We start from the raw sequence: 26,878 nt of genomic DNA, 5'->3' as shown, positions 1-26,878 counted from the left end.
ATTTTTTATTTCACATGAATAGATATAGACATAACAAAACAAGACTTAGTTCCATTCAAGTCTCAAATTCTACAAATATCACAAGCATTAAAAGCATACATAAAAATGATGGGATTCCATAAGCACTCCCTCTTAATTATGAAGCCTTGCCGCCTCCTGAAGCTGAAACATCCCCCTCATAAATATTACTTTTCTTGTCGCCTTTTGCAACGAAGAGAAAATAGTAAATCAATCAAGAATTATTTTGATTAATGCAATAAGATTGAGATATTGTCCTCCCTTTATCTCAAAGAAATGTCACCATGTCATTACTTTTCTTGTTGCATCCTACAACCTCAGAAAACACTATTCCTAATGTTATGATAAAACTAAAATATCACAGAATACTTATCTCTTAAAATCCAAAATCAATTGTCACAATACAAGACTTGTTAAATCATCACTGGTTATAACAACAAACAGGAACTCCAGAGGTCCTCTGTGAATAGAGACCAACTATTCCAGTTACTATAATTGTGTTCGCTAATTTTGATCCGCTTCAACTCTGCATGCATATTATAATTTTTTCCATTCTGCATTAGATCGACTTCCAAATCACAGCAAAGATGCTCTAGAATGATGACCACTAGATATGTAATTGTTGAAGTTAGACAAGACAATTCAAATGCAAAAATAAGTCAACCATCTCCAAATGTTTCAGACAAGACATAGACAAGAAACTCTAATACTTGCGCTTATGGCTCAAAGACTATCGAACCCAATTATGTCGCACAACAAAGTCATATTTTCTGTAGAAAAATTGCCATTATATCCCGTTCTTTCCTTGTCAGTGGCAAAAAATCAATGACCATTAAAAGATGATGGTTACTAAAAAGATTCAAAGCCATGACAACAAGGGAGAAGGGAGAGACTAATGAAATCGACGATGGAGAGGAATGAACCGACATCACACATAATTGACACTTAAAACGCAAGTAAATGCCAACCACGATCCCACATCATCACAAAAAACATACGCATGATGCCAAAGAGCCATAAGCAAATGTAATAAAGAATCTACATTAAGAAAGCTACTCTTGATCATAGCCAAAAATAAAATATAGTCAGATGGTAGCTACAAAAAAAATGGTTGGAGACAATGATGGTAAAATCAAATAATCAAATCAAACACGAGAACAATATAAGCACTAGACCAAAACTGAAACTAAGTTCTCCCAATTGACTCAATTCCTAGAACTTATTCTAGTGTAACCGCAAGAGAATTTGGAGTGATAAACGCTACATCCCCTGGTTGGAGATTCTCATTGGCAGCAAGGCGGAAGACAAGTTTGGACAACCAAGACTTCATGATAGCTTCTACTGATATTTAATCACTTCACAAAACAGTTAATACCCCTGAATTGGAGGCTCTTGCGGTTATTTCAGTCAAAACTAAACTTGGGCGAATAACCTTACTAAGGAAAAAAATACACACAGTGACCAAAAATGTGTATCCAAAAGCATCCACACAAATAAGTAATTTTAGCCAAGCACATAGATTAACAAAACTTGCACATTACAACTTGGTACAAACAGACTAGGAAGAAGCAAATACAACAATATCTAAATAGGCATCAACCGGTAACCCAAGAAGATCCAAAGACCATAAACAATAAGCTGAGATATAAATATAATATTTTGAAAAGAGAGACGAGGACACAAATAACCAGAGCAAACAAATAGCACGAACAAGAGAAACTCTTATAATATCTGAAATCTGACCAACATTGCTTATGATCCCTTCTTCATCATGGATTAACCTAGCTCTGATACCATGTTAAATCTAAGCCCAGAAATCAATGATGACAAACAGCAAAAATATAAAAGCCAAAACTATAACAACAAAACACCAGAAACATCCTGAGAAAACCCTTCTAGAATGAAGGGAACAACCCAGCCACAACAAAAATATCATTTTATTGATCATAAAAGTTCAAGTGTACAATGCCTATCACTTGATGTGATATATATAACTCAAGGAGAGACTTTTCACATCCCAATCGAAGGTCTCTCCAAATTTCCAAAACGTGACTATTATAATTACAATTATAAGTCTACAATTTTCCATGTCTCAACACATTTTGAATGACACGTCATTACATTTAATATGACAAATTAAATATAAGTGTCCTTTTCAGCTGAAGGTAACAATAATGGTAATAACATCCATATTTCCAGAGATCAAGATCTCTATCACAGCTACCATCTTCAACAGAGTGTTCAAGGGTTTCCATCCTTAAAACTTAGTACACCTTGGAGGGATTTTGTCCTCCTTGATCAAGATTTGTATTTTTGTCCAAACTTGATAAGAGCAATAACGGTTTTCCTCCTTAACCTCTCCTGAATTTGGGAGGGTTATCGTCCACCCTATTTGCAAATCAATTCCTCAAAGATTGATTGCTTGACGGATTGATTGCTTGAATCACCATGAGCTGCCTCATCATTTTCATAGCAAATAAACCATCTAGAATATGACTGTTGTGAAATTTATAAAACTGTAAATAGCGTCCACCCTATTTGCAAATCAATTCCTCAAAGATTGATTGCTTGACGGATTGATTGCTTGAATCACCATGAGCTGCCTCATCATTTTCATAGCAAATAAACCATCTAGAATATGACTGTTGTGAAATTTATAAAACTGTAAATAGCGCAGGCTAGTTACATTTTCACTGTTTTAAACACTATCAGTAAAAACTTGAAGCATGCTAGGATAATCATAGACATAATGCTAGTAAAAACTTCTGTTGGATTATATCCAGGTTTAGCCCTTATGAGGTATCATGCCAATGTCATCCCCCATCAAGTTTAAGAATACAGCACTTGTAGAAACCAGATTGCTAATTTTTCGGATCATAGCCCTTAAAAGTGTAATATGGGCAATGTAAATAAGAAGGCACAAATATCTCAGCGCTTCCTAAAATATTACAGATTTTAAAGAATTTAAATTAAATTAAATTAAGAGAGACAGATTGATTGATGTATTTCTGAGTGCTCAATTGATTTTTCCTTATTGATATTTTTTGCCGAATTGATGAGCAAATGCTTGAATGGTGCTTCAATTATCCTCTTCCCAAAAACTTATCTCCCATTTATATAGCTTGTTGATGATAGAGTCACAACCCTCCATATTACTGCCCTTTAAAAGAGTAAAAAGCTTCATCCTTAAGCATTGTCTTGAACACTTGATTTATTTTTAACTTAAAGGCCTTTAGGAATTGCTGCCAATGATACTCTTAATTTAATTTTACTTAAATGCTTTTATATTTTTAATATTTTAGGAACCGCCGGGACCTTTGTGCCTCCTTATTTACATTGCCCATATTACACCTTTAAAGGCTACGATCTGGAAAAAAGTTGCAATCTGGTTTCTATAAGTACTAAGATCTTAAACTTGATGGGGATGAAATTGGTATGATACCTCATAAGGCCTAATAATCCAACAAAAGGAAACTATCAAACCCACTGACATGACTAATGTCTATGAGTATCCTAGCATGCTTCAAGTTTTTACTGATAGTGTTTAAAACGGTGAAAATGCAACTAGCCTGCACTATTTACAGTTTTATAAATTTCACAGCAGTCATATTCTAGTTGGTTTATCTGCTATGAAAATGATGAGGCACCTTATGGTGATTCAAATTTGGAAGAACTCAGCAGACGTCAAAGAGGATCATCATGATTATAAGGACAATCGAGCAGACATTAAACATTTCAATAAATCAGGATTAATGACTTCTCGAGAATTGTGCCCAATTTTTCAAATACAAGTTTGACACTTTGCAATGTAATTATGCGAGGAGATTTAAAAAAATAAGCAATTATAGACAAAAATGAAGAAATCAATTATCTCCAATAAAATTTAAAATTATATTGATATTGTGCCCAATTTTTGAAACATGGGCAGTCTGATTTGCCTCAGCTTCCAGTTCAGAATTAATCGAGATTTTATCCCAATTTCTATTTCTTTGGCCAAATATAATTACCATCATTGGATATTGTTGGCCTAGCATGTAACTATCCAAGCAGTTTTCTTAAGAGTTGTAGCCCTAGAGCTCCCCACTTGAGTAGGTTATCCTTTGAGTTGAGGACCATGAGTTGCCTACTCCCAAAATGAATTCAGCAATCCACCTTTTAGCATTCTCTGAAAATAGGAAGTGAGAAACTTAAATATTGGATGAGGTTTGGTCATAATTTGTATAGAATGTTCAATGGAGTATCAACAATTACTGAAAAGCCATCATGGGATCTAATAATGTCCACAAAAGAAAGAACTGAACTAAGAGGCCTTGAACTAAAAGCTATCTTTGAATGCTAACTGTAGGGGAGTAATGGAAGTGCCATGTGACAATTTTCATTCTTCCTCCATCGTATGTTCAATGTCCATTCTTGCTTCTTTCAATCTTTCCTTCTTTGTACGAGGGTCAGGATACATGGTTTTTTTATGCGTACAACCTTGTTATTCCCAAAACTTCCTCTTCAATACATGTGATATCTATCAAGTTTACTACTTTCTCTTTTGGACTGTTTGTTTCCTCACGGCTGCTTGGACCACATCACTTGTGCAACATGCTTTTGCCCCCTTGCCTGCTCTAACAGTCACGTGCAAAGTGGTATTGTTCATTGCATCTACGGCATTGTATCATGGGCCACCCCTTCATGTCATACTAGATGTAGCTTCTTCCTGTGCTACTATTGCTATTGTTACCTCGTCGATTATTGCTGTATCTGCTAGGTGAGGCGTGTTTTTTGCTCAAGGCAATGTGTGTAGTGGGAGGAGTTACTTGTTCTCCAGCAAAGGGCACATGAGTGCCCCTTGCCTTTAGGTTGTATGTGCACTACTTAATGAAGTGTCCCAATACTTGGCAAATGTAGCATAATGACTTTTTTGGACAGTTCACCTTGGCATGCCCTTTACTTTTACTTTTTGTACACCATAGTTCTTTGCCCTCCTTTGTCGTTTTTTTCTTGCCTACATTTTTTCATCATCTGCATCATATCCTTTTGAAGTGCCTAGATGGTCCAAGACTCCCCCTCACTATTTCTATTCATACTATCATCATCGCTCGTTTTTCTCCTCTCTGGATGTCTTATTTTCGCTCTCAATATCCATTGTTGGGGTACAAGTCTCTGTGTAGGAAGATGGGAGTACCACCTTCATTTTGTTTAAAATACGAAGCAAGTCCTTCGATAAACCACGTTTTCTTTAAGCCATCTACTAGCTAGTTTTCTAATTTACCAATGAGATTCTTTGACCTAGGATGGTAGGCCCACATGGTCTCATTTTTCTCTTGCTTTGTATTGTAAATTTCTGCTACTACTTCATCATCATCCCAAAGTAATCTGAATTTTACCTAAAATGCTAGTTTCAAACTATCCCAAGTTCTCTTGCAGCCATCTAGCAAGTCTCTGTACCAATCAATTGCAATAATGCATAAGGTGGCAAGGAAGGCGATCAACCAGTAGTCTTGGTCATCTTGGCCATTAGCCTCCCATATGGTTACACATGTTTTAGAGGGGCAGATCAAGACTTCTGGTCCCTCCCCACTAAATTTGGGAAGATTCTTCTTCTCTAAAGTGTTTACCATTCTTCTCATATGGTCGGCATTGTGCACATTATTAGACCCACATGGGTCAGTACCTGCTCTGCATCCCTATGCTTCTCTTGCACTTTTGGCTATGCGGGTGTCTTCTATCCTTCCACCTTTTATGTTTGCACCTGGTTAGCTTCTCCATTATACCAGAGCTCTCTTCTCCCTAGAGTTTTTAGTTTTGTTCCCCTTTCTTCACTCCTCTAGAATAGCCAAATTTACGATGCCCCACAGGGTACTTGCAAATAAGTCTTCTACTTCTCCTTCAAGATTCATTTGATATTATCATCCTCCGAATATACAAATGTTTCAGTTGGTATGGAGTCACCCTCCAATTGTCATCCTCCGTCACCTCGTGTACCATGAAAATACCTAAAAGTGGTTCTTTTCATGCAATCTCTTCCCACTTCTCTCTTATGGGTTGTGCTTTTTCCTCAATATTCATACACCTCTACTAGCTACTATGTGGGGATCATAGAGGTTGCTCAACTATCTCTACAACCATTGTCGCCTCACTATTTTTGATCTGCAAAGACCGTCTTATGGCAGCTTCTTCCATCACCTCTTATACCATGAAAATACCTAAGAGTGGTACTTCTCATGCAATCTGTTCCCACTCCTCTCTTATAGGTTGTGTTTTTTCCTCAATATTTATACATCTCTGCTAGCTACTATGTGGGGATCATAGGCATTGCTGAACTATCTCTACAACCATTGTCGCCTCTCACTTTGTTCTTGATCTGCAAAGACCGTCTTATGGCAGCTTCTTCCTATGCTTCTATCTCTTCCTTGGTACATCGCCTTTTCTCCTACTTTGGCAGGGCATTAAAAATTTGAGTTCTCAAAGGTACAACGTTTACTTGTGCCATGGAGTTCACCATGGTGCAATATTTGTTGGCAACATTTCGCCTATCTTATTGCACGTTGTTCTACTTGAACCAAGTTTTGTGTCAACAACCTTGGGATACTTCCAAGAAGATCATAAACCGCTAGTCACAAGGAGACTTTGTCACATAGAGTTCCTTCAAGGACCGCTCTCAAGTGGACTTCCTTGTGCACATACTAATCGACCAACACTTCCCATATACACACTACGTCTTGCATTAATGGGTCTTCCCTTGTTACTTCCTCTTCTTCAATATCATTGTCAATTACAATTAACTAAGTGTTCAAAAATCCAACCCATTACTCTTCCATCGTGCCTTTTAACATTTTTTCTCCAAATTCAAATAGGCAACAGTGCCAAAATGTTTACTCCCTTTGGAGTGAGGCATTTATATGCATATAGTAAAAGAACTAATTATAGAATAGCTTGAAGGATACAAGTAAAATGGAAATCATATGCATAGCATTGGCATAAAATGACCAACTTTGTTTCTAGCAATGTCAATACAACTGTGACTCTCCCTTGGTGCCATTTGGCAATATATAGAAGTGCCTGATGTTGGTGGAGTACACTAACCATTCTCAACTACCTAGAACTACCCTGTTACATCCCAATTTTCGACTAAATTTAAAAATGTCCATATAACCGTTGATGCTTCACACGAAGTCAATCGACAAGTAAAATTTAGTTATGTGAAATGGTAAGATGGTTAATCGTTATAAATTTCATATGAGACAACATGTTATTAATTATTATGGTGCTATTATAATTTATATTGTTATCTTGAAATCTTAGAAAGTTGATTATTCATCTTGGGAAGTGAAATGGTGGTTAGCCATTATGAAGGTTATGAATAAAACTTGTTATGATAATTTTGATTTTGTTGAGGATTATGATATAATCACGGAAAATTTCCTTTCCTTGCAAGAGCACATTGAAGGGGAAAAGCATTGTCAAAAAGGAATTGGGCACAAGGGCACCACCTATCACTGGGCAAAACAGTATGAGTCTTGAACCACCATGACTAAGGGTAAAGGGCTAGGCAAGCAAGAGTGTATGTTGGACAACCATTAGCTAACCAGTTAAATCATATATCACTTAGTTATTAAAGAAATCACTAAGCATAAGCATAAATTGAAATATAATTTAAATTGTTACCTTTGATAGTTATGGAGTCTCCTGAGTATATTGACACCATGTTATTATGACGTCCATACTTGCATATACATGTATATGTCTATGTGCATTTATCAATATGATGATATAGAATAAATATATAATTAAAATACATGCACATGTGCGTAAACATGTACGTACATTTAGAGATGACACAATACCATAATAGTACCCTTATATTTTATATTAATATTTTATTTGATTCCAAAATCATGAGCATTGCCACCTTTTATCGACATTGGTTTTTAAAATTTGAACTTATAGTATTCTTGTAGCTACAAATCGAGCTCCTTGCAACCGTAGTGGGAGACTATATTTCCATTTCCCGCGGCTGAGAGAGCTCTCTCACGTGTTTTCTCTCTCTCCATTGCATACGATTCTCTTAAACCAAATTCTTCTTTGTTCTCGTCTGACATCAAAAGCATATCACCAAAACAAAAATGCAATACTGAGCCACCCGAGTGGAGCTATATCTTGCATAGTGGTTGCTACCACACCGGCACCTAGTCTTGTTTCTCTCTGTATCCAAGTCATGTATTTTCTCAAATTATTCGTATTATATGTAGTGCCTTACGATTCAAGAAAGCTCCCTTATAAAAATGCAGTGTTCGCATTGAGCATGATTAGCATCTGAGAAGCTTCAGCTTGCTCCTTATTCCCTTTTCATTTTATGACCAAGTTTCTTTTCATAGGCATCAGGTGCATGTCATAAGGATGAAATGCTATAATTCTAGGGAAAGGAATGCCCAACCGATGCAATCATATAATACTTTATGTAGTGTAAAATCTGTCTTGAAATATCCTCTATTTTTCTCTATTGCTTGATATGTACCAGTTGTGAATGTTTTCAGAATGGTTTCACAAACATTTCTGATTTAAAAGAATCTCATGATTATTAGCAGTCTCCTAGGATGCACCCAAGGCTGGTAGAGCCAAGTATAAATGGGTGAAGAGGAGAGGATTCCTACACAAGAAAAGAAAACTATTTTTCAATGTCTTAATTATATGAACATTTAAAGGATGAAATTGCTTAAGTCCAAGTCAGCTCATGGTAGTCCAATGTTTAGATCTTGAAGCTTAGTCGAGCACTGGGATTGATACTCTAGTACCGGGATGCTCAATGGCTAAACAAGGTGTTCCATGTAAATTATTGGGTAGGGAAGGCCTTTTCCAGATGAGATTGTGTGGGGATAATTAAGGGTCCACGGTTAGGAAGTTAAGCCCCTGACAATGCTTCTCCTCTCCACCAGATGCCAAGCCTTGCGCAAGATAGAGATACGATTTGCATTCAATATCTTCTGGTAACAGGTATTTTACTTTTAGGATATTTATAATTACAAGTTGAAGATATGTTAGATTAAAACAGTTATTTCCTTCAATGAAATTAGGTTTTCCTCAATGAAATTGATTAACAGTTAGATCAATCGATCTTCCGAATTGAACATGAAATATATTTGTATGCTTGAGATAGACCTACGTGATGAATGTTATAACTGTCCTTCTTTTATGTGATTAATGAAAAAGAATGTATCTTTTAACTATATGTTATTGCCATAAATAGCAATAGGAAAGAAAAGGGATAATACAGTGGTATTTGATGCCTTAAATGGTATTAATCATTATGATGCACTGGTATTTGATGCCCTAAATGGTATTTGACATTATGATACATTGATTTAACTATTTGGGTATATGTGGACTAATCTGGGTTTTGCAAATGCTGCCCTAGGCGGATTCCAGTTTTAGAATTTAGGGTATGTAGAACTTAAATTCATTATTTAAAATTATTTGATGATGCCTTCAATTGCTAGTTAAGATATTCATTTGAATTGTTTGCAACCGTTAATCTCTTTCACATGAACATAACTGCCATAACTGTTCTCTCATGAATGTGAAGTTGTAAATGTATTTCTACAATATGCTAGTTGTTAGCTAAGGCTTGGAAAAAGGGGATGTTTCATACCCCAAGTCTAATTAACATTATTTTGCCATTTTAATGAAACATAAACCAAAGTATTATTTTCGCTAACTATATGTGAAACATCAATTGCAAATGTGTTTTTTTTAATCATCAATGCCCATATATGTACAGATTTCTTAATCACACATTCACCCCTCTTATGTTTCAGGCAATTTGAATTTTGCACCCTTTTTGTTTGATGTGCATCCCACTGATGATCTTATGAATCTCCTGTGTGATACTCATGTCTCCTACCTTAGAAATAATCCATTTTATATATTTAATTTTTTGGGTGGTCATTGTGTCTTTGCGTGGTTGACTTTTTTGTGTTTCGTCTACTCTCTTTGTTTGTCTCCAACCTACATTCGACCTTCCTTGGCATCATGTTTTATATTTTTCTATTTTGCATGGTTTAGGCTCAGCACGCCTCTCTGCTTCCTCTAGGGAAAGCTTGTGTGGGTCGCATTCTTCCTACTCAAGTTGCACTTCAACCCGAGCTCATGCCTTTTTTGGCTTGGCTTATTGCTTTCCCTAGGCTTTTGGTTCTATGTTTGGTTTTTAGTCAGTCAGGTTGTTGTGTTTGGTTTTCATTTTCTAGTCTTCTACAGAATCGGGTGTCTATCTCTCTTGTGTGTGGTGTTCTCCACGCATGCTGCTCTTTGCTCCCCACCAACTCGTTCCCTCCTTGCCTGGTCTAAGTGAGGTCTAAGTTGTTTGCTTCTACTACTGTCCTTCTTGGCTGCAGACTTTCTACATCAGTTTTCTTGGCTATGGATGCTTGTTTATTTTGAACTTACAAAGGAGTCTTCCCCTAGCAACTCCCAGCCAACTTCAACCTCTACACCTCTTACTTACTAGTGCATGGTTGAGCGTTTGGTCAAGTTGGAGTTGGAGAATCAACTTCTGAATGATATTGTACACTCTCTTTCTCTAAGATGCTCGAAGGACTTAAAATTGGGTTGAAACCAATGTACAATAGGTTAAAAAGGTCTCTACCAAACTATCAAATGAATTCTCTAAGACTGTAGACCCTTCTCAACACCAACATGACACGAGTTTCAGAAATACAAGACATCAAAGAGAAACAATTTAAACCTGACAACAAGCAACATTTGCTAAAAACTTAAACCAAGCAATAGCTTAAGCCATGAACCTCCATCTGCAAGAGCACCAACTTTGCTTCTCTGTACAGTGTAGACGAGTTGGTGCAAGCTAAGATAGCAGAAGAGTGAGACAAGCGAGCATGCGAGCTCAAACTGCGGGTCTAAGGCCTTCCTCCTTTCTCTTTCAACCTACTCCTAGCTAGCTACTCTTTCCTTAGCAATCAACTAGTCACACTAGGCAGGTCTTGGATTGGTGACACCACCCTTTTCCTCTAATTTTTATCATTGGTTGACCATCTTCGGGTTCTTAGGCCAAGGAGGAAATTCTTCCCTCTTCCTACTAAGATTTTCCTTAACGAAAACCTCACCAAATCACAGGTATTTGAGTTGAAGCTCTCCTTAAGGCTTCTTGCAGAGGCTAGGACATAGTGAGAAATTGATTGTTATCAAGAACCTTAGGGTTGTTATTCGAGATTTCTTCCCTCGACTTGGGAATCGAGCTCAACTACCAGGGCCAAAAGACGATCACAAGGGCAACTGGAGATGAGAGATCATCGCGATTGCTCCTTGCATGTCGACTACTGGAATGGTAATGGTACTTTGTGGTACATGTTGGATTTTCATGGTGCTATGGGTTACGTTGACATACTTATGGTTACTAAGACTCACGAGAGCCCCATTTGTCCTCTCCCTAGTGTCAAAAGGTTTCATTGGGTTTCTACCTTCATGAACAAGGTCAGGAGCTCTGGTAGGATAAGGGGTTCTAGTGGTGTTGCCTATTTGGCTAGGGACTACATTTTGGGTGCAACTTTTGTAGTTTACTATAACAGTTCAGCCAAATTTATGTGGATTTGCATTGACCAGTTGGCCACACATTCCAAGGACATCTACATTGCAATTTGCTACTTTTTGCCTGCTTCCTTGTCCTATGCTATTCACAGTGTGCAACAAGGGAGCCCCTACAAAGTTTTACATGATTGCATTGCTCAATTCTCATTTGTGGGTAACACATCATTTGTCGAGGACTTTAATGCCTGGACCAGAGATCACCGGGCCCCCCTCCATGACCGGGTGACAGATTCAATTTGTACCTTTGAGTCAAATGTGTCCACCCTAGGCTTGCAATTTTCTACAGATGACTCTGGCAGGCTCTTCACTAGGTACGCTTATCATCTGATCTAATCGTGTGAGTCATCGAACCTAGTGATCCTGAATAGTCTCTCTTGCTTTCTTGGTTCCAATTTGATCACTTGTAGGCCTCACTATCAAGGTGCAAGCATTGTGGACTACCCCCACTCTTTTACCTCCTTCATTCCCTCCATTAGCTGCTTCATCATCACCCGCTTCCCTCTGGCTGACCACACTTGTCGAAGATTGTAGCTGCAATAGAGATCTTTATCTTTGATATTATAAAATAGAATATGTTTGTTATGATTGTTATGGCCATCTTCAATTGAAAGAGACATTTGTGACAATATTTAAAGATAATGTTATGCAAAAGGATGTGGCATACATCACGTGAAGAGGCATGTATATGGAAATATGAAGTGTTGAATGTTTGGAAATATAAAGGGTCTACTATCAAAAATTTGAAGAGACCTTCGTGTGTAATCTAAAGAGTCTCATTTCAATCTATTTATGGGATTGCTCATTTTATTGTAAGCAATCAAGTGAAAGCTTTGTACTCAAACATTTTATTAACAATAAAAAGAGATAATTTGCTGGTGTGGTTGGGTTTTTCCCTTCAAGTGGAAGAGTTTTCCGAGGATAAATGTATTGAGTTTTTTATGTATTATTTATGCTCTTTTTGCTGGTTATCTTTATTTCTCAACAAAAAATTATGCTCTTACCATTAGAACTTCTCCCTCTTCTCCCCTCCCTCCCCCGTCAGAGAAACCCCCCACCCGTACATCCATTCTCTTCAATGTTGGTGACCAAGACCCCTTCAACCTTCACCTTAGACAGCACCTCCCCCTATATCCCTTCACCACCACTAGGTGTGCCTTCGTGTTTGATCACCTTGTCACTGTTATTTGGGAGTTTGTCCTCCTTGCCTTCCCTCACCACACCACTTCTTTATCTTACCATCCCAAACGCAAGAGCACCTCTCCCATGAACCAATGGTACAAGAATTGCAAGTCCTTCCACAACTTTGTATGAACTCCCTCCTCCATCCATATACCTTCTTTCACCCAATTGAAACTCTCTAGCTGCCCCTTTCTCCACCACAAAAAGCATGTTTACTGCACAAGGCAAACAAATGTTTATCACATCAAGATCTTCGAATGTAACACAGAACAGAGACTTTATTCATATGAGCAATATGCAATTCCAACTACAACGATTATAATGATAATGATGATCCAACAGTCCATTCGGACGATGTACATATACTTTCTCGAAGGGGTGACTCAACCGTCACGCGCCCTTTCAGATACCAATTCTACCCGTCAGCTATAATACTTTTTACTAACAACAAAGCACATGTTCATCATGATGTGGTACAGATCCCTTAACACTTTGCTCTTGTAGGCTCACAAGGTTTTTTGGTGCACCATCTCCCTCTCTCCTCCACCTTAGAGCATAGCTCTTTGGTCCTGCACACTTCCACCCTCTACGACATCCCCAGCTAGCCTCCCCTTCCTTCTCACCCCCGCACCCCACTATCATCTCTTCACCTTCTCCAATATTAGCACCGTCAAATACATGAACTGTAGTAGGACAACGAGCAAGGAAGGGTTCCCAACAGAACTCTTCAAGCATGACATCACAATTTTGGACCCCTACCTCACTGAGCTCTTCAAAAAAGTGGTGTGTACTGCTCTCCCCCCTTATTAGTCGTGGCATATAATTCATCTGATCCACAAGGCTAGTTCGGCTTCAAATCCCAACTACAAGAACATTATGGTTGGGCACACTTTCTCTAAATTGTACACTAAAGTGTTGAACACTATTATTTCTCAGGAGTTAGATTGGCGTCACCTTCAAGCAAAGGAACAAGCTGGTTTCCAAACTGATTTTTAGACCATGGACCCTATTTGGCAATCTGGGCTATCATTGAGGAGGTTCAACGTCACTCTGGAAAGGTCTATTTCTGCTTTGTGGACTTTTGCAAAGCGATTGATTTTGTTTCCATGGAAGCTCTTTTTCAAGGGTCTACGGACATGGTCATTTCAGCGATTCTCCTAACAGTCATCATGAGACTTTATGAGAGTGTTGTTGGTCGCTTCACGACTCTACAAGGTTTTTCCAACTTTCTCCATAACACCATTGGGGTGAAGCAAGGTTGCCCTCTTTCCTACCTTGTTTGGTATCTACATTGACGAGCTAGAGGCTTTCCTTCGAGAGCACTCACTTCTAGATGATGGTTGTTCTTTACACCAAGCCTTGATCTCCATTTTACTCTTTGTGGATAACATAGTCCTCATGGCAACCTCCTTGGAAGTCCTGCAATGGCTCTTAGATAGTCTTGCTTTGTTTTGTGACTCACAACAACTGGTGTTTAATCTAGGTAATACTTAGGTGATGATCTTCAATAGTTTGAAGATATCTCATCTCCAATTCCTTTTACAAGGCATCAAGGTTGAGGTTTCTTCTTCTTACACATATTTGGGGTACAAGATTTCTTTCCCTCATTTCAATATGGAGCCTACCATGCAATCCTACATCAACAGGGGGTACAGTTCCCTTGCTCTCCTTGAAAAGTAGTGCTTCTAGCATCACTTCTAGGACACCACATCCAGGATGACTCTCATCAACACCTTGATCAAGCCAACTATGTTATAGGGTTTTTTGGTTTGGGACCCTCTCTCTTAGAGTCAGACTGGACATCGGTTGAGAGGGTCCTGACCCTTATTCTCAAGTGAATCATCAGATGCAAAGATGCAATCAGTCCACTCTTCACAATATCATCTTAACTGAGTTTGAGGCACATCCTTTCAAGCTTGGAGTCATCTTCGACTGGTGTAGTTCCTCCATCATTTTTGGTGCTTTGTGAACTCAGCTGAGGGGCATCATAAATTTTCTTACCTGGCCTATCACTCTTTGGAGGCAATTGCAATTGCGGGCATTGACACCATTAGTTGGGCCCATTTTTTGTTTGCTCAAGCCTCTACTCTTCTAAGTTTGTTGGGGATTGAGATTGACCACCTTCCTCCTTTCCAATACTCTTTGGACACCCTCACTCATCTCTTCCCTTCTCGACAAGAGTTGAATATGCATGTCAGGATGGGCATTTACAGGCTATTATCTATATGACATGGATTAACCCCCGACAAAGTCTCTATCCAAGTATGGCCTTTTATGCGGAGTCATTTATTAATATACAGGATGGGGTTGTTTTGGGCTCTTTGTACCTTTTCCAATGTTGGACACATGCCCTAGTTCGCATCTCTTTGGGCTCTTTTAGGGAAGTCTCACATCAGCTTTATATCCAAACGAACCAATAGATTGATAGAGAGGATTGGATCTGCCAACTTTGTGACATGGGGGTGATTGAGATAAAAACACACTTCTTAATTCGTTGCCCCATCTATTATGAGATCAAAGGGAGATTTTATTGTCTTTTTACAGGCAATGAGGCTTTCGAGCAACTCCTTGTAGCTTGAATTTCATTCGAGATAGTGCACACATCAGCTCATCACTTCCTTCTTCACATTAGTCTCTCTGGCTCAGGGTACGAAGTGGATGCTTGGTCCCCCTCTCTAGGCATACTGTCTATGAGATCTCACAGGTGTTACACGCAACAACCCTCCAACTCTAGTGGCAACCTAAGACGACCTTGGGCCTCTTCTTGTCCTAGGTTGTATCCTTCTATTATGCATTCCTTGCCGTCTGCACAGACCAGCTAGTTTGTTGTTGGCTTATGTTTCGGCTTCTTGTTTGGGTTTTGTTCTATTATTTTCCCCAAGCGCCATTTGGTGTTCTTATTGCTAGTTGTTATATTGTATGTTGGCAATCCCTTAGACCCTTTTTATGGTCTTTTGTTGGATATATATATATATATATATATATATATATATATATATATATATATATATATATATATATATCTTACCTCCCTTCCAAAATGTGTCATCTTTTCCATATGGCTCTTTGATAGGTATTTTTGCACCATTTTTTTCTTCTGTGGGTTCTACTTCTTAGACCTGTACATACTGGCTGCTTAGTTCTTTTACCTTCACATGCAAATTTGTAATTGCTTTGCATTAAAATTTTAACATAGAAATTGGGGGAATTGATTGGTCTAAAGAAACAAATGTCGCCCTTATTGAAATCATGTAAGTAATCTTGTAATTTTGTTTCTGACAAAGCCAATTGATACAACATCTAAATTGTTGCTATGGTGAATGACTGAATTGTTGCTATGGTGAATGAACTTATTAAAATCACTCCTCATTAGTCCACAAGCTCAACTAAATAATTTAAACAAACTTTTCTCTTCTTCCCTTGTGTCTTTTGATCTTCTTCACTTATTGATTTATATCTTTTGTCTTTCTTAAGCAATGCATCTTTTGGGAGAGCTTAACCTTTTATGAGGGGTCAAATGTTCTCATACATGTCCCTTCATTTGCTTTGACTTTTAATTAAGTTGATCGTTGTATTTTATTTTATTGAGTTATTTATATATTTTTAAATGTGTTTTTGTGTCATTTGTCTTGTAATTGTCAACTGTATATTATATTATATTAAAATTATAATATGATATGATTTTTAGGCAAGAGCCTACAACACAGCAATAAATTATAGCCTCTCATCTAGGAGATCTTGGGTTCGAGTTTACTTGAGCTTAAGACAATAATAATTAATCTCAACAAATAATAATAGATAATCTAGGCTCGACCCATTACCTATCAACACAACGGTAGCCTCTCATCTAGGAGATAGTGGGTTCAAGTGTACTCAAGCTTAACACGTAATAATAATTAATCTCAACAAATACTAATAAATAATCTAGGCCTCGGCCCATTACCTATGAAAAATATATATATTATATGATTTTTGTTTATTATTAAAAATTAATAATTTATTTAATCTATATTTTAAGATTATCAAATGTTCTATTATTTAATTCTTATTTATTACTAAATCCTACTTCAAACAGGGATGTTACAACAATGAGTGACTACATTAGGATATAATGAAGAGGATTAGAAGCAAGATACACAATGTGTCAAAGTTCTTGCCTAAAGCTTATACTGTTTGAAGAGGTGTAAAATTATAAAGTTTGAGAAGAAAATGAAACAATATACAAGTAAAGTGTATACAAAATGTTTACATAGCACAAGAGAAAGGGTGCCACACATTTCATCACTCAAAGGGGAAGATAAGTCATGGAATTGCTACATCGTTTCATCCCCAACTCAGTATGAAACATATGCTTGCTTGTTACGAAGAGGGATGAAAGCAAGAAAGAAATAAAGAAAGGAACCAACTGCGCTTTTAAGATATCGCTTGAATTCGGTGGAGTTAGCTGATGTATTACATGAATAAATAAACTAATTGTTAAAATACTTATATATTGTATGCTATAATTAAAATTGATTTTAAAAAAGATTAAAAAATGTAAGATAAGAGATATTTATTTTTCAATTTATGGTTACAAAACTAAGCATTTATGTTCATTAAAATTCTAATATTAATTTTGATATTAATATAAAATATAATTTAATTATCAAGTCATAAATTTTATATCATAAAACCTAATATAGTACTATTATATACTTTTATTTGGACATGTCGCAAGACAATTGAAAAGACTTTTATATTAAAATAAAATAAGGACAAAGAACATTGTCATTAATGCACAATAAATGTGCAACTTTTCATGTCTAAAACAAGATTTCTATTACATGTTTAAAAATCTCTATTTTTTTGTGGGAGAAAATTGATTTTTAAGCTTACCAAAATTACCAATCAAGTTGAAGAAAATAGGATTTATATAATCATGTAAAATCAAAAATTATTATAAACTATAGTAGTTGCATTAATTCTTTGATTTGATTGGTTAATTTGATTGTAAAATTGGACTAAGTGATTGCGATAGTATCCTGCCTTTGGCAAGAACTAATGAGGCCATGAGTGATTTATGTCCGGATAAAATGAAGAGAATTCACAATATTAAAGACGCTTCAAAAAAAATAGTGAAGGTAAGAGAAGGGGAATTCAGAATACTTGATCCAACAAATCGAGCAGATCAAAATGAGTTTACACTAGACTAAATAAATTTTATGCAAATAAAAAGTTTTTTCAATTTAAAAATGCCAAATTTCCAACAGTGTTGTTTTGGTTAAACCAAATACTCTTTCTAATCATCATCCTTTTGAAGTTAAAATTATTCAAAGAAAGAAAAGGGCTTAACAAACAAAGAGAATGGGAATTTCAAGTTGAACTCTCCCCATAAGAATAATAATTATTTTTATAATGCCAAAATGGTTAAAACCTAAGAATTATATTTAGACTCATATAATAAGTCTTCCTGTAACTTCTAATTGGAATGTGTACTCTTCTTGCTTGGCAAAAATAAATTAGACCTGCAGGAAAGGCAAGACAATCATTATAAAGAATATGTTGAAGTTGATGAAAGATCAACCCCACAGCTTCCAAAAATCACCTGCATGCAAACACCTGTCAATGAAAGAGAGAAGCAAAGGCTATGGAGGCTAGAATTCCCAGATCCACAAATGAGACATTCTTGATGAGCAAAAAGAGAAATTGTTATTATCAAAAGTGAACGAATAAATTACAAAGAAATCAATCCTTATAAAAGGAGATCAAAACTTTAACGAGAAAACTAACCTAGGTTGCATTATAATAATTAATTATTATATGCTCAAATTTTAGCTTAAGTAAACTAGAGATAATAAGTGACTTAATAATTAAATCAATATGATTTAATTAATAAGAAAAACTTTATTACTCTAACCCCCCTGCTTAAGATAAAATTAGGGAGTAGCTAAAAACCTAGAAACTACTACTGAAGGAAAATTTGGGTCCCGGTAACAAAGCTCGATGAGGTACCCAAGCACAACCAAATTTTTGAAAAGAGGAGAAATAGAGAACACCACATGGGAAAAAACCCTACTCCAAAAAGAGATGGAAATAATGTTAAAAAGCACTAGTGAAAGACTAAAGAAGCCTCCAAACTAGGAATGTCCCAAAAGATAGGAACAAAAAATGATCATGAAGAACATCACTAAAGCATTAAGCTGCAAATGCTAACAAACTGCTAATCTGAAGAACCTCCACTATATAGAACATGACCAGGTAGAGAAGACTAGGTCTGAAGAGCTAATCAATCGAAGATGGAAGGTATCTTCATTGCCTCCAAAAACAAGAATGAAAGAATGTCTATATGGTAAATGATCCATCTCATTGAAATGCATAGGTATCCAGCCACTGTGCAATCGTCTGATACATAAGATGAAATATTGAATACAACACTCACTCCATCGAACCAAAAAAGCAATAGAACCAACATAATCCCCCTATAATGCTAAGACGTAACAAATGAACATTGAAACTAAATGCGATATCTCCTGTAGAAAAAAGAACTAGGAACATCAAGAGTGCAAAAAAAGTACAGACACCTATAATGGCACACATCATGAGGCTAATGTCGTGGAAGAAACACTCAATTGACAAAGGAAGATGGCGAATATGGCCAACATGAAACCCCCCAAGGCACTTTATAATGTAGTGCGAGTACAACAAAACACAAAGATATGCAAGATCTTGAAATGCAATAGAGTGGCACTTTATCTCAGTGCGTTTGCAAAAATACTATAAAAGGATGTCAACAAAGATCAAAAGAGACATAAGGCTAATACAATAAATAGTCAACCCATAAAAAATATCTGAAGCAACTAAATCGATCTCTGGACCTAAAACAACCAAGATATCGACCAAAATGCAAAAAAACAAAAAAATAAATGGAAAGTGCCTAGAGCAGAATTTGGAAAATAGAATGTCTCAAGATATGTCTCCTGGAGTGCAAAATAGAACTCTTGACTGCGACAAAAAAAACAGCCATCAAAAAAGCACCAAACTGATAATGACCTGCACTACCGAAATGAGCTTGGAATCAACTTTCCAACGATATCTCGTTTGCGAAAAACGGAGTTCGAATGAGCAAGTTAAGACCAAAAAACTGCAGGTAGGTCAAAAAGCATTGGAAGGGCAAAAAAATACTACCTCAGGATCTATGCCCGCCAGTACCAGAAATTACCTCGAGATTCACGTCAAACCATATTAATTTACATACCAAATTGTCTCGATTTGCATGCAAAAATCTTGATTTTTGTACTAAAAAATCTCAATTTGTATGCAAGAAAACTCAATTTGTGTGCCAAAATTCTTGATTTATATGCTGAAAAATCTCAATTTTCATGCAAAAAAATCTCAATTTGCATGCCAAAAATTAGAAAATCGTCACCTCAAGAAACGTGCCATATCTAGGGGCAATATTTTGCCTCAAATTCCAACTGTGTCCATATTGGACAAATTTTATATGAAAATAGGGGTTTTTTTTCGCTCTAAGCTCAACGGTGAGGTCCATTTGAGCTCAAAGTGCACCAGAAAAAGGTGACCCCCCAGATTCAATACAAAAAAAACTTTGAAAAATGAAACCCTGTGGAAAAAAAAATACAAATCTAAAAGTCAAGCCAAACCTCTCATAAATAGAACAAGGGCATGAAGATATGGAGCTCTAATACCATGTTGAAGTTGATGAAAGATCAACCCCACAACTCCCACCTATCACATGCATACAAACACCTGTCACAGAAAGAGAGAAGCAAAAGCTATGGAGATTGGAATTCCTAGATCCATAAATGCGACATTCTTGATGAGCAAAAAGAGAAATTGTTAGTATCAAAAGTGAATGAATAAATTACAAAGAGATCAATCCTTGTAAAAGGAGATCAAAACCCTAACAAGAAAAACTAACCTAGGTTGCATGATAATAATTAATTATTATATGCCCAAAGTTTAGCTTAAGTAAACTAGAGATAATAAGTGACTTAATAATTAAATCAATATGATTTAATTAATAAGAAAAACTTTATTACTCTAACAAAATAGAACTAGAAAATTGGAACAACAATTGAGCATAGCTGATTTTTGAATCTTACAAGACAATCCTAGTAAAATAAAACCCAATGGCTTTCCAACAATAAATAACAGCAAAGGGAGCATTGTAATGTCTCTAAGATGCCCAGAAATCCCTTGACACCCCAGGACACACAGCAAAGTTATCCACAGCAGAAAGTAGATAGGTAATTTTTTTATTTATATTTTTGAAGGAAAAGAATCATTTCGAAGTGACTATACCTTACCTGAACCCAACTCCAATCCCCAAGGCCTCTAAAATAAGTCATAAGAGAGACTTTTTTTCTCATTCTTGTTCACAATTTCATACAAAATCAGCAGCTGCAATCTGAAGAGGAAAAATGAAGACTGAGACTTTGAGCTGCAAGGAGACTTAGGAGGAAGCAAGCCATGAGGAACTTCTTCACTCCTGCAAGAGGAAGAGGGCAGCAAGATTGAAGGTAGGTATTATTTCAAAACATTTTTTATCCATTGAATATTCACATTGTTCATTAACATAGGAGCATTAATTGTTTGGGGAATAAATCGGCAAACCAAAGGAGTACAATTTTCCCGAAAAATTATGTAAATCTCGGATTTAAAAAAGACATTGAAGAAAAGAAGTCCAAAACTACTTTTTCCTTCAATTGAAGGGCATTTCCATAGCATAGATATATTCAGAGAACATAAAATATACAGTTCCGCCTATTAGTTGCAGAAAATAGATTTTCATTGGCTATATTCATATCGCTGATTATATTGCACTATTGAACAAAACATACCACAATAGCATAAGAAAATAACAAGATCGAAATAGATGTGTGAGTTTGTAGTGTGGGTTTGTGCCAGTTTTGAGCATGGCTCACTATATATGTTTTCAAAATCAGGTAGATGTAATTTGAAGCAATTAGCCTCATATTTCCTTGACATTTATTTTAATTTTTTTAGTCAACCTACAAATTCTCTTTGGACTAGAACTTTGGGATTATCTTTCTATACTTTTTAAGAACGTGTTGCTAGTTATATGCTTATCTCAATCAGATAGATGTAACTTGAAGCAATCAGTCACATGTTTCTGTACTGGAACTCAATGCTTATCTCAAGCATTTACCTTTCTGAGAATAAAGATTGCCTCTATTGTTTGTGTGCTATTTTCTTTTTTAGGTGACATTCATTTGGTGGTGGTTAAGAGGTGTGCTTTTGGGAATCAGTTTTGACTATGTTTGAAATAAGGAAGAAAGTTTATAATGGACTTCATTCTTGGCATGCTTGAGATGCGGTGACAGGCAGAGAAGGAGCATGACTAAGCTTGGTGGGTGGAAGGAGATAGCATGTTTGCTATCATTCAGAGCATTTTTATAACACAATTTTGAAATACTCAGTGGTACAGAATCGTATGATCTTGTACAAACAGTTAAGAAATAGAAGTGTTTTTAAATGCAAAAAGAAACCATCCTCTACATGCAGCACAGTCAAAATGGCTAGTTGTTACATGCTACAAATGGATGGTTTTCTTGCAATGATTTCAACTTATCATTAAGTTAAACAAAGAGGTTTGGCTCAAAAGTTGGCTGCTATGTTGTCCAAGACCTCCTTTAATTTCAACTTTATACACCATAAGTTAGCTTGGACCATTTTACCATAAGGCATAAGTGAACAATGTAAACACAAGGAGGCATCTGGTGATGAATATAAGCATAATGCAAACTTTGAAAAGGTATTATATCAAAGTCATTTAAGGGCAAGTTACCAAGGACTACTATCATCTCCAATAAGGTTTTCCCTACATATTAAGGAAGCTTTGTGTGTTTAAAGAATTAAGAGCTAAACCAATAATGAAGGCACATGCTTCAATACTTGCTGATCACTTTGGTATACCAAGACCTTCAAAATGTGTTGCAAAGTGCATAAGATATGCTTTGTGCATTACAAGGGAGCCTAGTCATAGAAACTTGAGATTACCTATGTAATGTCCACTTTCATGGTTCTCTCGTACTGCAGTTGGTGTTGGCTTTGGGGGGATTTCTGATACAACAATGAGTTCAGATAGATTAATCAAGATGAACAACACTTTCTGGAGTGATTTTGAAAAACCGGTGCAAGACTTTTTATTTCTAGTAGTCGCCATTTTCAGCACTTTAGTAAGTTTAAGCATAACTTTCCACACCATTGCCCTATTGCAAATAGGGACCCCTCTTCTTGTTTCAGCTGTAGGTTTAGATGGTTTTAGGGTGCTTAAATAGCCGAAAATTTCAGGTCTTTAAGACTTGGTAGGAGGTGGAGCTTGAAGGCTAGTGAGGCTTGGAGATTGAGGAAGGAAGTAGGAAGCCAGTCATTGTTGTAGGGGAAGGTTTTGAGAGGTTTGAAAGACTAAGTCCAGAATGACAAACTTTTGTAAAATTCCCAAGAAAGGGTGGATTTCACCCACTTTTGGGAAATCAATCCCAAGCACCCTCTCATTTACGCCCCTCCAATCAAGCCTTCAAAGCATGATGCGATGAACAACTTTGAAATTTGAGAGGAGCAAAGTGGTAAGGGTGAATTCATGAGTTTTAAGACCTGAAAAATTTTGTGAAGTGACTGAGATTTCCCAAGAAAGGGTGGATTCCGCCCCTTGGGCAATAATTCCCATCCCAAGAAAAATTCTGCCCCCATATTTTAACAAGTCTTTGGTGTCAATCAAATTCATTCAAAACTGGGCAAAAATCTGAAGATGAAATGGCTAAACATGCTGGAGCTTTGATGAAAAAATTATAAGTGTTCAAAAAATTTCCAAGATTGTGGAGATTCCGCCCCTTATTGGGAAATAATTCCCAAACTTCACCAAATTCCACTGCACAATATGACAAGAACTCTTTAGTATCAACCCAATCCCTAGTAAATTTGGTAAAAACTAAACAAAGGATAGTTGAACTGACTAAGTTTTAGAAGGAAATTTCCCAACATAGGGAGGAACCTGCTGGTCTATGGGAAAAATTCCCACTTTCATCAGATTTCCGGCCAAGAGATGGTTGAGTTGACTAAGTTTTAGAAGGAAAGTTCCCAACAAAGGGAGGTACCCGCTGATCTATGGCCGATTTCTGCACCGCCCCTCCCCCCCTACAAAAAGGGCAAACTTCCAAACTACAACTTGTTTCCACTGCAAACAATGGAAGGGGCATGCAAATTTGATCTAAGTTTGATGGAGGAGGAGGGACGATTTTGAAGTTAGTGTCTGAAGGTATTTCCACAAGAGGACAGATTCCGCCCTCTCCTGTGACTATTTTCCCAGCTTCATGACATTTCTGCCCAGCACCTAGGGCAGTAGCAAACACACTAAGGGCAGGTTCGAAATTCAAATTTTTGTTAGGCAGAAAAAATGCTATTCCACCTTGGAACAAAGTCAGCCTGTACAGAGGTATATGAATATAATTTGGTTGAATTTTCACTGGATGAGAAAGGCCAAGGTCAACCTGTTTAGAGGTTCGTGTCCCTTCACCAGTGCAGCACCTATTTAAACAAACTCATTTCAAACCATTTTGCCACCAACTCACAGTGAGATTATCTCAGATATGCAGCACAACATCTTATACGGACAGCCAATTTGTTGCTAAGTTGGGCTGCAAGTTGTTTCAAGGTGCATGAGCGATTTGAACTAAAAGTACAGCAGAATTGTTCCAAAATCAGAGACAAATATGGCCAATGAACAAAATCTGGATAGGTTGTAAACTGAAAACAAATTTACTTACCAGATTTTATGTAATGACCCATACCAATAGGCCACTAAAAACCACTAATACTAAACTGTGGAATTTCGTCAAACACTTGGCATGCAAACTAAATACACTGCTAAAAGTAAAATGTTGAATAAAAGAAATTATTGTGCAACAAATCTACTGAAATAACTGATGTAAAATAGTGTCAATATATTCATTCAATGATGACCAAATGCATTTACATATGATATGTGATTTTCATCTCAAGCTATTACAACATGGCACATTACAACAAACCCTTACTGGCTGAATGCAACTGAGAATTTCTTACAACTACAAACTGAAATGAAAGAACCTAGATTGAGCAAATGTTGGAGACTGAATGCTGAAGATGAAATGATGAAATTGCAACTCCAAACTGCCCTCCAATTGGCTGACCATACGGCTTGCTCACCGTACGGCCGTACATGTACGAACTGGTGCGGTTCCTGGCAAAAATAAATGTTGGCCTGAAAGGTGCCGAAAATGATATGGAAATAATCGCCAAGCTCCAAGGAAAATTCTCCTAGAAAATAAAAATCAAACTCTCAGCCACTAGTGAGATATGAGCAAAAATGTATGTCCAGGCTGAAAATCGAACTCTGCTGAAAATGCCCAAATAAGCTCAACTTGAAGTAGCTGAATACCACTTCCAAAGTGCAACCCTTTAAAGGATATTTCACCTCCTTAGTTATGCAAATCCTTACGAGACTCCGTTCCCAAAGATCAAATGACAATCTGCAGACCAAGATGGCGCCACAAATGCTCAAAAAGAAAAAGTAGTGTAAACTCAAAACTTGGGATGTCCAAATGAGAGGCCAAGCACCCTATTTATTCACTTTCCTAAGAAGCCTCTAAGAACTTCTAGAAGTATCCATAAAATATTCTTATGAAATCCCTTTATAATGCACTTTTTATAAAAAGTAACTTTATAAAATAAAAAAGTGCAACTCAACTCAAAATTATAATATTTTGGCCCCGCATAAAAATATAATAAACCCTATCTCTCCAAGAGCAAATAAGACCATCCAATCCCCAAATAATCATCAAAATGACTCTCTCACCAAAAACATCTGCCTACGAGAGTCCATGATTTGGCAAATTCACTGAAAAATAACATGTCACTAAAAAGGGGACATGACATTTTACAAGATTCACATCAACTTTTGGACTGAAAAATTGACTTGTTTCCAGATTTCAAGATGATTTTTACCTCAGGGTTTGCAATAAAACAAAGGAATCTTTCTTGATCAACTATTTAATCTATTTTTGTTTTGTATACAGTAGTTTCTTTTCATGAGTTTCCCTTTTATTACAAGTGGTGCCTGTCCTTTCATTATTTAATTCAATCTCTTTCTTGTTCTAGCAAGGTGAAATGTTGGGGAGGCTTGAAAACAAGGAGAGGGTGGCAGGTTCAAGCTCGTGGTAATCATATGAGAAGGTGAATATTCAATATCATGATTGTCCAGGAGATTTCAAGTGGAGAGCAAAGCAAATTTAAAAGATCAAGACAAGCCCAATCACATGAAGACATCTTCAAATACAATCAAGTTCAAATCAGATCATGATACAAGCTCAAGGAATCAAAGTCAAGCCATGGAGAGATTTCGAAATAAAGGATGAGAAAGTCCAGAAGATGGAACCAATTTGGAAGCATGAACTATCACATTCAATCAAAGGGGATTGATTGTCTTAGAAGAGTTTATCAAAGTTAGAAAAGTTTAGTATGAAAGAGAAATTTTCTCTTCATCAAAAGATACCTTCTGACAATCCAACAAGAAATATTTGCAGTTTTAACATACCAATTCCACAACCCAAGGTTCAAAGCACATGTTCTTAATAGATCTACAAGATAATGATGATGAGGTGGCAGCTGTCGTCTTCTCCAATCAAAAAATTCCAGATTCAAGGAAAATCAATCAAACTATGTCGAGTGTCCTGTTTTCTTATTGGTTGGAAAAATTGTAGTTTTCTTATTGGCCCATGATTTGGTGCTCTCATGTAATTGGTTGTAATTTGCCAACCTTGATTAAGGTTTGTAGGGTTAAATCTTGGCCCTTGATCTTCAATTAATCTTGGCCATTTGTCGTAACTTGACATATAAAAGGTGAATGCCTTCTCCTTTATGAAATAGGAGAATAGAAGAGAAGCACTAGATTAAACAAGAGGAGATTAGAGTAGGCTAGCTAAGGGAGAGACTTGATCTACTTGTTGCTATAATGCTTGTGAAAGTGATTGATAATTCATTGTTGGTTTTTCATGGTGGATTACTTAATGTTACTTTAGAGTGATGCATTGTTTCC

At 36.6% G+C, this 26,878-nt stretch overlaps 1 protein-coding gene across 3 annotated transcripts in view; it reads right to left on the bottom strand.

Moving 5' to 3' along the window:
* Positions 1-26,878, bottom strand: part of LOC149553563 (uncharacterized) — a 140,895-nt gene that overhangs the window by 13,876 nt on the left and 100,141 nt on the right. Inside the window, exon 3 of one of the 3 annotated variants that reach the window (XR_016353122.1) lies at positions 21,090-21,271. The exons of the other annotated variants lie outside the window; for them this stretch is intronic. The gene's annotated coding sequence lies outside the window, so the exon portion shown is untranslated. The remainder of the gene's footprint in view (positions 1-21,089; positions 21,272-26,878) is intronic. 3 annotated transcript variants of the gene reach the window in all.

The sequence above is a fragment of the Cupressus sempervirens genome, chromosome 6, assembly GCF_028749045.1.
Source record: "Cupressus sempervirens isolate cs-2001-9-10 chromosome 6, ASM2874904v1, whole genome shotgun sequence".
Lineage (NCBI taxonomy): Eukaryota > Viridiplantae > Streptophyta > Pinopsida > Cupressales > Cupressaceae > Cupressus > Cupressus sempervirens.
The sequence above is the reverse complement of the archived record's forward strand: the minus strand, read 5'-3'. Positions and strand labels throughout refer to the sequence as shown.